Below are 14,358 nucleotides of genomic sequence, written 5' to 3' on the forward strand. Positions count from 1 at the left end.
ATTAGATCCATACCAAAATGTCCGCCCATATTTACACAACAAAGTACATATACTTTTACTCTCAGACCAACGAGATATCTTAGTCTGATGTACTGCTATCCAGATAAAGGCAAACCTCTGTCTATTTCCTCTCCACCTGTTGCGTTTTTCATTATTTCTTCTCGTCACATGGAGAGCATGTACCTGCTAGTTCGCAAAGTTCTCCGAAACTACTGCTTTGAGGCCCGTGGCTGGAGTCTGAAGCGCCATGAACAACGAGATCGTTTGAGACGGAGCAGACGCTTGGGACAGGAATTCGGTCGGGCTCTTCAAAGGCACCATACCGCTCTTTGCCTTCTTAACGGCTTCCATGCAAAACCTAAATCTGGTGATTTAAACTTCCATCTTACAAAATGCCAATGGACACGGATACTCTCCACAACAACTAAATACTACGGTGTTTCGGTTCGCATCTTCCAATTTAAGTACAAAACGACATGCGCATTAATATATGTGAGTGTGATGAGAGTGTGGCCCGATCAGCATCAGGGACCTACCAGGCTTACATGAAATGTGATTTATAATGTAAAGAGAATACCATATAAATATAAATGATGAAAGCTGCTAAGCTGTACTGAAAACAAACCTTATTCCAGCGGAAGAATGAGCATTGGCACGTAATTATACGTTTTAATCATTTATAACCATATATCATCTAAATCAGGTTTCCTGATGTCTCCCATCCATCTACCAATAGGTTTTTGGCGTCCCCGTTGCCGCCGCCGTCGTTTCGTTGAGGGTAATGACATGCAACACTGCAGATGGTAATCCATTCGTTCAAATGATGATAATCTCGGCGGGCCCCTTAGCCAAGAAAAGAGGATATGTGTCGGTACCGGGTTCTTTTCGTTCCATAGTGATCCATAAAATCAAACACGCCTACGCTGCAAAGATCATCATCGTAGTGATCCACGTAATTCATACACACCCCGTAATATGTCAGAGGAAGGCAATGGCCAATTACATTCACCAGGACCCTATCCAAGATAGTGACGCGGGACTTCGGTATTTTCCACAATGCTAATGTATGAGTAAGGGACTGACTTTCAACTCCGTTCTTTCCAGGTGTTCAACTTTGACCACAAATCGAATGGCTGTAAGCTATATATAATTTCTGATAATCATTTGTTTTCATAATCTGTTGTGGTAACCGAGTTTTTAACTCATTATACGAACTTCAGAACGTATTATAGATTTCTTAGTACACAATTACTATGGTCTCTTGTTGGTCGTAACAGAGGCATTCTGACCGATGGGATGTGACCACCATCCAGCATAAGCGCTTTTTACCACCACCATTATTATTATTATTTCTTTCTTTTCTCAGACGTTATGTCTGGTCAAAAATGGAAAGTGACGCGAACCTTGATCAAGCGTGACTTCCTTTTAACTGTACGGTATATGTTATATTGCATTTAGGAACTTTTGGGTAACTGAACATGTATCAATAATTACGGATTTCTGTAGTTGTATATATAAGTTTGGATGTAGCTGTATTGCATTGATGTACTGGTGGATATTGTGTGGTATGACTCCTGTAGTTGATAGTATAATTGGTATAATGTCAACTTTCTCCAGATGCCACATGTCCTTGACTTCCTCAGCCAGTTGGATGTATTTTTCAATTTTTTCTCCTGTTTTCTTTTGTATATTTGTTGTATTAGGTATGGATATTTCGATTAGTTGTGTTAATTTCATCTTTTTATTGGTGAGTATGATGTCAGGTTTGTTATGTGGTGTTGTTTTATCTGTTGTAATGGTTCTGTTCCAGTATAATTTGTATTCATCGTTCTCCAGTACATTTTGTGGTGCATACTTGTATGTGAGAACATGTTGTTTTATAAGTTTATGTTGTAAGGCAAGCTGTTGATGTATTATTTTTGCTACAGTGTCCTGTCTTCTGGGGTATTCTGTATTTGCTAGTATTGTACATCCGCTTGTGATGTGATCTACTGTTTCTATTTGTTGTTTGCAAAGTCTGCATTTATCTGATGTGGTATTGGGATCTTTAATAATATGCTTGCTGTAATATCTGGTGTTTATTGTTTGATCCTGTATTGCAATCATGAATCCTTCCATCTCACTGTATATATTGCCTTTTCTTAGCCATGTGTTGGATGCGTCTTGATCGATGTGTGGCTGTGTTAGATGATACGGGTGCTTGCCATGTAGTGTTTTCTTTTTCCAATTTACTTTCTTCGTATCTGTTGATGTTATGTGATCTAAAGGGTTGTAGAAGTGGTTATGAAATTGCAGTGGTGTAGCCGATGTATTTATATGAGTGATTGCTTTGTGTATTTTGCTAGTTTCTGCTCGTTCTATAAAGAATTTTCTTAAATTGTCTACCTGTCCATAATGTAGGTTTTTTATGTCGATAAATCCCCTTCCTCCTTCCTTCCTGCTTCATGTGAATCTTTCAATTGCTGAATGCATGTGATGTATTCTATATTTGTGGCATTGTGATCGTGTAAGTGTATTGAGTGCTTCTAGGTCTGTGTTACTCCATTTCACTACTCCAAATGAGTAGGTCAATATTGGTATAGCATAAGTATTTATAGCTTTTGTCTTGTTTCTTGATGTCAATTCTGTTTTCAGTATTTTTGTTAGTCTTTGTCTATATTTTTCTTTTAGTTCTTCTTTAATATTTGTATTATCTATTCCTATTTTTTGTCTGTATCCTAGATATTTATAGGCATCTGTTTCTTCCATCGCTTATATGCAGTCGCTGTGGTTATCCAATATGTAATCTTCTTGTTTAGTGTGTTTTCCCTTGACTATGCTATTTTTCTTACATTTGTCTGTTCCAAAAGACATATTTATATCATTGCTGAATACTTCTGTTATCTTTAGTAATTGGTTGAGTTGTTGATTTGTTGCTGCCAGTAGTTTTAGATCATCCATGTATAGCAAATGTGTGATTTTGTGTGGGTATGTTCCAGTAAGATTGTATCCATAATTTGTATTGTTTAGCATGTTGGATAGTGGGTTCAGAGCAAGGCAGAACCAGAAAGGACTTAATGAGTCTTCTTGGTATATTCCACGCTTAATCTGTATTGGCTGTGATGTGATATTATTTGAATTTGTTTGGATATTAAGTGTGGTTTTCCAATTTTTCATTACTATGTTTAGGAACTTTATCGATTTAGGATCTACTTTGTATATTTCCAATATTTGTAGTAACCATGAGTGGTGTACACTATCAAAAGTGTTTTGGTAACCAATGTATGCGTAGTGTAGCAACCTTTGTTTAGTTTTAGCTTGATATGTCACCTCTGCATCTATTATCAGTTGCTCTTTACATCCTCGTGCTCCTTTGCAACAGCCTTTTTGTTCTTCATTTGTAATTTTGTTCTGTGTTGTATGTATCATTAATTTCTGTGTAATGACTGAAGTTAATATTTTGTATATTGTTGGTAGGCATGTTATGGGGCGATATTTAGCTGGGTTTGCTGTGTCTGCTTGATCTTTAGGGTTCAGATAAGTTATTCCATGTGTAAGTGTATCAGGGAATGTGTATGGGTCTGCAATGTAACTGTTAAATAATTTAGTTAGATGTGAATGTGTTGAGGTGAACTTCTTTAGCCAGAAATTTGCTATTTTATCTTTTCCAGGGGCTTTCCAATTGTGAGTAGAATTAATTGCTTGGGTGACTTCATGTTGCAAAATTATCACTTCAGGCATTTGTGGTATCATCTTGTATGTATCTGTTTCTGCTTGTATCCACCGTGCATGCCTGTTATGTTGTACCGGGTTTGACCATATGTTGCTCCAGAAGTGGATTGTCTATTTTAATGTGTGTGTTATCTATTGTCTGGTAAAATTTCTTTTGGTTTGTGTTGAATGTTTGGTTTTGTTTCCTTCTATTTTCACTTTTTTTGTATCTTCTAAGTCGTTTGGCCAATGCTTGTAATTTCTGCTTCTTTTCATCTAATTGCTCTATCGCTTCTTGTTGTGAGATTTTACCTAACCTTTTTCGTTTTTTTCTGACATTTCATTTTTTATAAATTGTGTTAGCTGTCCGATGTCTTTTCTCAGATTTCTATTCTGATCTGTAGCCTGTGTTGCCATGCTGGTTTTGTGGGTTTCTTCTGTGTGTTGGTTGGTTCTGATCTCTGCCTACTGTGTATATTTAGTGTAGTGAGTGCTCCTATATAAACCAGTAGTTGTAACTCTTCCATAGTTGTGTTTTCATTTATTTTGTTGTGTATGATTGTGTTTCTAGTTTTTATTGTTGTTTCGACTTGTGGGTTATTTGGGGGTCTATGCAAGAATGGTCTAATGTTTGTATTTGTGTCTTTGTATTCTATATATGTCAGCTGAAATTTTTCTTCTATATCTAACATGTGTGTCACTTCGTGTTCTATTTGTGCTTGTTCTGGTGGCTGTCTTAAGATTTCGTTTTCCTCTGATTGTTTAATTGATGTGTGTTGTTCTTCGTTTGTTTGCTCTGGGATGTTTGAGTCCATTACTGTATTTTCTTCTTCTTCTTCTGATTGCACATTATTTTGTTCCAGTATTTGTTGTACTTGTTGTTTGATGTTTTCTAATTCTGACTGGGGTATCCTGTTATTTTTGATTATTACACGGATCTGATCAGCTAGTCGTTGTTCTGTTAAAAATTTTAAATCTGGGTATCTGATAATAAATGTTGTGTATACTTGTGATCTGTATCCAGTTGCGTTGGTTCCTACGTTTGTTGCTTGGTAATAACAGAACATGAGGTGTCGATTAACTTCATCTGACCATCTCATCCTCTGTCTTTGTTTTCCTTCTAGGGTGGTTGCAGGAAGCATATCCTGCAAAACACCTCTATTTGGATTTAAATCATTTTCCGTGGGGCTATCAGTGTAGTTACCATTGTGGATGGGCATAGGGTTAAAGCGTTGTCCCCCACCATGGCAGCGCTTGTCCGAGGCTTCATTAGTTCCGTCCTGAACCAACTAATCACACTAAAAGGGGGGTTAGCCCTATTAGTGGTTTGTTCTTTTCGTCGCCTTTTACGACTGGCAGAACGTACCGGAGGCCTATTCTTTTCCCGGGCCTCCACGGGTTTTATTATTATTATTATTATTATTATTATTATTTTTACACACTCATTGATTTTTGCCAATTGTGTTTATTTGTTTCTAAATAGTTCTCTTTATTTCATTACATAATTTTTTTTATGTACGACCAACTGTATTTTATTTACCAACTGTCGAATCTCGTGTGACATTTGATTTCGTTTGATCATCTTGTTATCTCCGACATATCCTGCACTTTATATCGAAATCTTTCATTCTTTCATTCTAAAGTTTCTTCGTTTATGTGTCTTGAATTTGTGATACAATTCGCAGTTTATACTTGAAATCTTCGAATTACTGAATCCGAATCTGTCTTAATGCGATCCATCCTTCATAGTTTTGTATCTTGTTTTGTTGTAAATATTACTCTCTTGCTGTCAGAACGGTTTTAATAGAACATAATTCAATTCTTTTGGGTCTTTTTCAAGTCCATTTTATTTTCCGCTTCTGTTTGAATTTATTCACACTGAATATTTCGTTCTTATAAGATGAACAGACCAGTGCAATTTTAGTAATAAAAACTTCTTGCAGCAAGGAAAACGTTCCAAAGTCCATGAGCGTTGGCTGTATCTCAGACACACCACCTGACTACCTTCAGTACAGTTCATTACTTTAATACTTTCTTCAACCCTTACGCTGCAGCCACTGTGGCACCGACAACAGTCGCCAGAGGTTGCCCGGCAACATAGGCAGATCGCTTGTTTACAGTGCGTCTGATCTCCGACAGTTTTTGGCATGATCAAGGTTAGAATCCATTCTAACCTCCTTGGGAGGTGGATAGACGCCGCGACGCCTTTATGCTTAGAGACGAGTGCTGTATTGCGGCTTTTGCTATTAAAAGGACGCCGAATCCACGTGAATGAGCTATATCTTTCTTGAAAAGAATGCTGCGAATACTGCACACTCTTTCCTGAGTTATTGGAATGACTATAAAAGTTTTACGAATGTGTGATATGAGAGGACAAACGTTCTATTACATATTCGAGATGATTCGTGATAACTTTAGAAAGTAAGACCACAAACACTCTGCACAACTTCAAATAAATTTAGCAAAACACACACTTCCAATAAATGGCGTTCAGCACCTGTCTCCAAGACGAACATGAATTTTAGAATATATATCCACCTCATAACGGAACCATCACCCTACTGGCATAAAAAGACCAATAAAAAGGAGTAATAATTATTCGTAAACAGTTAATGCACACCTACAAAAACCCAAAAAAGATCCACTGCAGTAACTAAGAATCAAAACTGACATACGCCATTTTTCTCAGTCGCACACAAAATTTTTTGACGTTATAATCTAGGCGTAAAATTTATGATACGAATTTTGTCTGTGTTGGCAGATGACATGCGGCATTAAGTGTAGATATGAGGCTGAAATGGCTAGAAAACCACAGAACATGAATAATTCATACAAGGTAAATTCAGTTCACTATTGGTAAATTTTCTAATTTATTCGTAACTTCTTGTTTCCAATAAAGAAGCGATTTCAGACCACAGATTCCGAGACACATCCATGTTATATTTCTCATCCTCATGATGCCATAATCTCCTCCTTTCCTCTACTTAACTTAAAAATTTCTCACGTAGCCCAGCTCGACCGAAGATAACAAACTGATATGAATTGCATCGACCGTCTTCCGAAGTCTGTTCTTTCGGGCGTTGGTATGGACCGCACACGTACTAACGTACTGGTTTGAAAAGATCGCCCAGCTTCGGCCGATGTCGGTGGTCGGCGGAATACCTCGATGTCGGTGACCTCAAGACTTCAAGATGCTCACACGAGACAATAGCAACACAACCCACGTCGTGATTAATTAAAATTAGTGCTAAACAAGTGTCGAACACTATCATAAAACTTGCATAATAACGTAGGTTAAACATTACTGAATGGATTTTGCTGGCATAACTTATGTCACTGCATCATCATTTTCCTCCCCCCCCCCTTTCTACCACCAGCCCCAAATCAATCGATCAGTTCATTTTAATGAATCTAATTCAACTGGCATAGATTCCTTGTAGCAGGATAAGCCATGACACCATCTACACCATTCGCCAGTGATGCTATCTGAGAGGATCTTTGGCATTAGTGTTCAGAAATCATAGGTGGACACATATGTGACAACGAAAGTTGGAGCCGTGCTCTGACAGCTTAACGATTAAGGTGGCTGCTCGTGAACAGCAGGAAAGTCGTGTTCGAGTCCTGGTCTGGCATACATTTTTCGTTAGTCAAGACATATTCATTACATGTCGTCTTCAGCATTTCTGATCGATTTTTGCTGATATAATTCCTTATAAGTGCATCTTAATCTATTTCATTCCCATCACACAGACATTTCCTTTCAGTGATTACAGTTCAGTCCCATGTACGATAAGCAACAGGGTCCAGTGCTAAACCTCGGAACAGCAAAGCCTACAACAGTACAAGACCTGTTCGCCTACAGAACATGTACAAGCCGATGTTTTCGTTTAGTTATGGTGATTCAGTTCCAGTTGGTCTGTTTCCTTCGGTACAAAGTAAAGCGGATCGTTTGGAAAGTTGTGGATATTTACTGTCGACGCTAGCTGCAATGAACGTCCCAAAACATAGGGAAAATGTACCAGAGAGTGCGTAGTCCCAAAGAGCGCGCAGCTTGTGTTCCTTACAGTTGACTAAACTCGTCAGCTCGTCACTGACGTAGTTGTGTCCAGACTGGTGTCAGAAACACCTCGTAGAAGTTGTTTGAAGAAATCCCGTGTTTCCGAAGTGAAACCGGTAAGAATCACTTTTCAGCTTTCTTGGTGTAGCTCTGGTAATGTGTTGCCTAAGTTATACACAGAATATACGAGCAATAGCCTTTAATTCTTAATTGCATTTTGAAAGGCTGGCTTGGAAACTACCATACTGCATCCGCATGTTTTGCAAATGTGACGTGTGCTGCCATCTGTTGACTTTGGTTGGATCCATTGTTTCCGTATATAACGTCGCCAAAGAGTACGAGCTTTCTGTTTCGGATCGGTTGATTTGGGGGAGGGGACCGAAAAGAGAGGTCATCGGTCCCATCGGATTAGGGAAGGAAGTCGGCCGTAACCTTTTGAAGGAACCATCCCGGCATTTTCCTGAAGCGACTTGGGAATATCACGGAAAACCTAAATCAGGGTGACCGGACGCGGGTATGAACCGTTGTGCACAACTGCAAATTTGCGTTGTGCAGTTCGAAGGATAAGTATCGTTTCTGAATGACTTCAACTTAAGTACGAGAATCAGACAGGAGACTCATCTAAACTAAAGAGCTGCTCAATGAGGACAGACAACGAATTGTAAATGAACACAACAATGAATTGCCGCTGCTCTTGGTGTACGAAGGAGACTGCTTTAAGGAAAAGACTGAAAGCTGTGAGTAGAGAACATAGATTTTGACGTTTCCAGAGGACTGGATCCAGTGCATTGACTATGGGAGATGGTGCTACGAACAGTGCTCTTCATTTGAGGGTGATATTGCGTTTTGTGACATTTGCTAAATACGTACTCTTTGGGCATGTCTTGCGTATTCTTAGGCGCAGGCGAACGAAAGAGTGCACATTTCCTTTTTTTTCGTATTTTTGAAAAGTTCGATGAAAGCATTACCTCCCTCCTGCTGTAGTTTTCTGAACACGTAGATTTTACGTTAATAAATATAAACCTAAATTGATTTTGTTTTCCTATTGATAATAACCCAGATATCTACGTTTATTCCTTAACTGCGATGTCTTAGGCATGGTTCCCCTACACTTATTTGTTCTCCATCGGGAAGTTTGCCTGAGCTAATACACACCGAACTATAACACGAGGAGACAGAGGATGGAAGGTCGTACATGTAGCTACGCTACATTTGGCACAGGTCTTAGCTTCACATCAACTATTCGCAGTTACGTGCTATCGCCTGAAGAAGATAAACCAGCTATACATCACTAGAATTGGTCTAACATTCATTTACTCCATAGCACGCAAACAAAACAAGATTTTTCCAGTGTTTTAGTACTGTATAAATGGCGTGTTCTAACAACTAAACAAGGACTAGATTGTGGCCACAACCGCTACAGTAATGACGGGTGGAGGCTGCTGGGGTGGCGGGGGGGAGGGGGGGGCGATGGCCGCGTCTGTGCTCAGCGATTACGCATGAAGGCCGAACAAACATCAATGAGCTTTACAAATGTCGCCAGAACGCTAGTGCCGTAGTAACACAGGTTGACCTTCCTTATCTCTCCCTGATCCATTCAAACAGAAACACATGTAAACTAGAACTTTCCAGCTGGTTATTTGTGTATGTACCGGTCAAGAAAGATGTCGATGGGCTAGATAAAAAAGATAGAACTTTGTATCTACAGTAGGGAGAGGCCGATTCTTCTGGCTTCAATGTTGGCACAAGTGAGCATGTATTCCCTATGAATTCCGTTTCCATAGACTTCTCAGTGAGTCGACTTAAACCATAACAACATAAATTATCATCTGACCCATTCGATCATCAGAAGAAGGCCATGGCGTAAAATGAAAGACTGTTTTACTCCTTATACTGCTGGCAACTCTTCAGTCCGTAGTAGCGTATTTAAACACCATTTCTCTACTCTTTGTATACTCATCAGGATACCTATTTCGAACAACTTAAAAAATTTACAGTCACTGGGTACGAAGAATGGACAAGAATGGGCAGATAACCAAACATGGCCTTGTTGAAGAAATCATCACAGTATTTGCCGTAAGACTTAAGAAAACAGCAAGAGTAAGTCAGAATGCTAGACGGTGTCCCCAATGCCGTGAGTGCGCCACCATATTTCTCTGTACTTTCCTCGAAGCGTTCGAAGTATAAATACAAGTCTAGAATCGCTGCACTAGTTGCGTGGGAATTCCAGTTTGATAAAAACAAAAAGGACTGTCCCCAAGCTATGAATACATTAAGTTAAAACATGACTGGGGGCAGCAATTTTTCCATTGAACGCTACATTGAGTTGTTATTGAATTTCATTGTCATTTATCGAGGCCATACCTTATTTTTTAAGGTAAGAGCAGGAGTTCACGTCACCCAAAATGACGCTTAGTGGCGAGAAAGGGCCAAAATTCTGCCAGCGAACGATTCTATCAGCGGAATTACATAACAAAAAATCGAAACGCAATGAAACTGGAGAAGCTCAGTTGCTAGTGTTATACGAGTATCGATTACAATGGAGCACTTAACGTATTCAAGAGCTATTTATAAGATGAGAAAAACAATCGAAAACTGATATATTAGCTCCCTTTATAAAGACATACTATCAGACAGGTAAGTATGCGGAATCCAGTCAAGGCTACTTTATCAAAGGATTGAGGATGTCCAGGTCGTGAAGTGAAACAATTCCTCCCGCCTACGACTCCAGTATTTAATGACTGCAATACTTTTCTCTGCAAAACTGGAGGTTAGGTTTTACCGTCCCTCTGACATGGATTCAGCAGAGACGAAATAATAGCTGGCGCTGCATACGAAAGAGAAAAGGAAACATTTGTGACCTTGTCGGAGTCATTTCGGCATTCATCTCAACCGATTGAGTGAAACCACTAAGAACTTACGTCGAGATGGCTTGACCTTTGAACTATGTTCCACTCAACAACAAATCCAGTATCTTAACCAATGCACAATATAGCTCGATTGTGTAGACTGAATAACCGCACTATCACATATTTTCTTCATTATATGTGCACACTTCTATGCGGCAGAAGAAGATCAGACAGTACGTCCTCCCTACATTTCAGGCGCACCAGACCGTGGCAGTCGTGTTAGTGACGGTGACGTTTTAAATAATTTCTTGACACTGCGCTCGCGTTGGGATTTCGTTCAACTTCCAACAACTGCGCGGGGGGATTAGGTAGGGCATAAGTTAACAGGGTTTTTGGTTTGCATGTTTTCCTATCACAAAGTTCGATAACTAGTCTCTGTTGCTATCTGCAACCACCTTCAGATTGTTCAAAATATGAAAAGGCGGAGAATGAGCATTGCAAGCAATAAGCTTTTGATCCAACTTCTACTCATGCAGCTGGACAATTTCCTATATAACCGTCAACATTCGAACTTACCGTCTACAATCTGGCTTGCTACAGTGACGTTTCGAACTACATTCTGATATTGTTTTGGTATTTACGAATGTATGTTGTTGCATGACTACAGCTAACGATACTTTCCAATACTTCATTTCGAACAATCTGAAGACGGTTGCAGATAGCAATCGCAACTAGTTAGAGAACTTTTAAAATTTTTTTATTTAATAAACGACATTAAGAGCGCCGTTCTGAAGGTGGCAGGGGTAAAATACAGCGAGCGAAAGGCTATTTACAATTTGCACAGAAACCAGATGGCAGTTGTAAGAGTCGAGGGGCATGAAAGGGAAGCAGTGGTTGGGAAGTTATTCAATCTGTATATTGAGCAAGCAGTAAAGGAAACAACAGAAAAATTTGGAGTAAGTATTAAAATCCATGGAAAAGAAATAAAAACTTTGAGGTTCGCCGATGACAATGTAATTCTGTCAGAGACAGCAAAGGACTTGGAAGAGCAGTTGAACGGAATGGACATTGTCTTGAAAGGAGGATATAAGATGAACATCAACAAAAACAAAACGAGGATAATGCAATGTAGTCGAATTAAATCGGGTGATGCTGCGGGAATTAGATTAGGAAATGAGACGCTTAAAGTAGTAAATGAGCTCTGCTATTTGGGGAGCAAAATAACTGATGATGGTCGAAGTAGAGAGGATATAAAATGTAGACTGGCAATGGCAAGGAAAGCGTTTCTGAAGAAGAGAAATTTGTTAACATCGAGTATAGATTTAAGTGTCAGGAAGTCGTTTCTGAAAGTATTTGTATGGAGTGTAGCCATGTATGGAAGTGAAACGTGGACGATAAATAGTTCAGACAAGAAGAAAATAGAAGCTTTCGAAATGTGGTGCTACAGAAGAATGCTGAAGATTAGATGGGTAGATCACATAGCTAATGAGGAGGTATTGAATAGAATTGGAGAGAAATTTGTGGCACAACTTGAATAGAAGAAAGGATCGGTTGGTAGGGCATATTCTGAGGCATCAAGGGATCACCAGTTTAGTATTGGAGGGCAGCGTGGAGGGTAAAAATCGTAGAGGGAGACCAAGAGATGAATACACTAAACAGATTCAGAAGGATGTAGGTTGCAATAGGTACTGGGAGATGAAGAAGCTTGCACTGCATAGAGGACATGGAGAGCTGCATCAAACCAGTCTCTGGACTGAAGACCACAACAACAATCCATAGCTCTCTTCCCTATTTCGCGATAATGCAAAACGAGCTGCCCTTCTTCGAATTTATCCACGTCCTCCCTAAATCCTATCTGGTAAGAATCGTATACTGCGCAGCAACACTCCTGAAAAGGAAGGACAAGCGTAGTGAAGGCAGTCTCTTTAGTAAACATATTACATCATTTAAGTGATTTGCCAATAAAACGCAGCCTTTGGTTCGCCTTCCCCGCAAGATCTTTGTGATCGTTTCACTTTGTTATTTGTAACTGTATATCTTAGGTATTAAGCTGAACTGACAGTCTTTAAATTTGTGTGATTTATCGTGTAACCAAAATTTAACGGATTCCTTTTAGTACTCATGTGGATGATCTCACATTTTTCCTTACTTTGAGTCAAGTGGCACTGCCCGCACCATACAGATATCGTATCTAAGTCATTTTGCGATTGGTTTTGATCTTCTGGTGAGTTTACTAGATGACAGCATCAGGACTGCACAGATTGTCTGGGAGACAAACTGTGCAGCCCTCTTAGATTGTTTCCAGATACAGATTAGGAACAGCAGAGGGCCTGTCACACTTCCTCGGGGAACGCCAGGTATCACTTCCGTTTTACTCAATTACTTTCTGTCGATTACTGCGAACTGTGACCTTTCTGACAGAAAATCACGAATCCAGTTCACAACTGAGACGATACTCCATAGGCACGTAATTTAAGGAACGGCGTCAAAAGCCTTCTGGAAATCCATAAATTTTGAATCATTCTGATATCCCCGGTCGACATCACTCATTACTTCATACGAAAAAGAGCTAGTTGAGTTTCACAAGAACGGTATTATTTGAATCCGTGCTGAATGGTACACCAAATGACAATTTCTAAGAAATCCTTGTTACATAATAGTTACTGCCACAAAAAGGTATCATCTTAACAAATAGCTTCGAATATCTCTTATAAACTGTCCCATCTTCATTCACATCGTTTCTGTAGACAATATTTTTTATGCATGTGTGATTATTCATGGTTAGTATTATTTTAAGTTTTTACAGTTTCTGCATCGTCACTCTCAAGTCACTGCACTGTACATGGCAGAAGATATGAGAACTGGGCAAAATATTACAAACATAACGTTATAAGCACCTTATTTCTAGTGTTTGTTTTCTAATTCATCTGTATTTGTTTGCACTGGTAAATACCAATTCTTCTGAGTGGTCAGTACTCCTCTGAATATTTTGCTGATAGAGTGCTATTCCGTTCATCCTTCCAAGCCTTCATCAGATTTATGTGCAGCATTACGCCTATCAGTAACAACAGCTGGATTAAACATGAGGAATTCCTTTGGTTTTGCTTATACATAAGCTCACGCAAAGATAATGCACAACAGTCACAAGAAACTCAGTCGTTTTGAATTAACAAAAATTGACTGTGCTTGCATTGTACCAGTAACAATCACTCATTATTTCAGTGGAATCAGGACAGTGCGGCGACAGCTGCAAGCAGAACAAACCTACCTTGAAAGCTTTCAGTCTAGAGGAACAGCATTCCAATGTATTGCAAAACTAGTTCGTTGCCATGTATGCGTACGGTTCGCTTTGAAGATACCGCCAAGTTTCCTACCGATACGTACATATGGGGTCAACGTTACCTTAAACAAATTTTCGCTCTTGAAATTTGTAGTGGTGATAAAACTTCCTTCTGAAAACATTTCAGCTGTCTTATTCAACTGCTCAGAAGTCAATAGCGCTAGTCATGAGATCACATCCCTGTATCTTAGGAGACGAATTCGTTGATAATTGACACTGGATATTTTCTCAATCCAAAAATAACATGTTTTATTTGTCAGTCACTATTTTCTATAGAACCAGATATTCTAGACCCCACATCCTTACTTTCGTACAACTGTCAAGGCAGTTTTTCACTACCGAGACTAGCCGATTCTTTTGCAGTCATAAGACATTTCAATTTAATTGGCACAGAGTCACTTGTCATCATTTCACGGACTAGA

General features: G+C 39.2%; 1 protein-coding gene across 1 annotated transcript in view; it reads right to left on the reverse strand.

Annotated features, from left to right (window-relative positions):
• The window catches only part of LOC126470328 (spectrin beta chain, non-erythrocytic 2), a 304,767-nt gene that overhangs the window by 252,052 nt on the left and 38,357 nt on the right, over window positions 1–14,358 (reverse strand). The gene's annotated exons all lie outside the window — the stretch shown is intronic.

The sequence above is a fragment of the Schistocerca serialis genome, chromosome 3 (genome assembly GCF_023864345.2).
Source record: "Schistocerca serialis cubense isolate TAMUIC-IGC-003099 chromosome 3, iqSchSeri2.2, whole genome shotgun sequence".
Classification (NCBI taxonomy): Eukaryota; Metazoa; Arthropoda; class Insecta; order Orthoptera; family Acrididae; genus Schistocerca; species Schistocerca serialis.